Genomic DNA, 498 nt, shown 5'->3' with positions numbered 1-498 from the left:
TAGGCTGGCGGTCGATCCCCAGATCAAACCATTCATCTTGGTAAAGCAATCTACGAGTTCTGCCGGTGGCTGTAGGCGACCGAGATTCCTGTAAAGCGGATATTAATTCTACAAGTTAATTAATTAATTAGTTAATTAACCGATAGATAATATAATGAGTTGATTCATTAAGACTCTGCGTAGTGACGCCATTCTATGGCGTTATTCGATGAGATCTGAAAGCCACTAAGAGTCACGGGGGCAAAACATCAGAGCTGGGCGCGTTCCTCGGTGCATTCTTCGATGTGTTCGTAGGTGTCTTGACTATATATGTGTGCAAGTCAGGACATAGAGGAACGCACCTAGGAACGCATCGAGGAACGCGCCCAGGTATGCAAAACTTTACATAATGCTGAAAGTGAAGTGACGTCATTAATGACATACTAAAAGAACCTAAGGCATTGATGACGTGGTGGCTATAATCAAAACGAAAACCAGAATCCATGTCGACAATGAAAA

The sequence above is a fragment of the Oratosquilla oratoria genome, chromosome 5 (genome assembly GCF_046742065.1).
Source record: "Oratosquilla oratoria isolate Oo_2021 chromosome 5, ASM4674206v1, whole genome shotgun sequence".
Lineage (NCBI taxonomy): Eukaryota > Metazoa > Arthropoda > Malacostraca > Stomatopoda > Squillidae > Oratosquilla > Oratosquilla oratoria.
Note: the sequence above shows the minus strand (reverse complement) of the source record.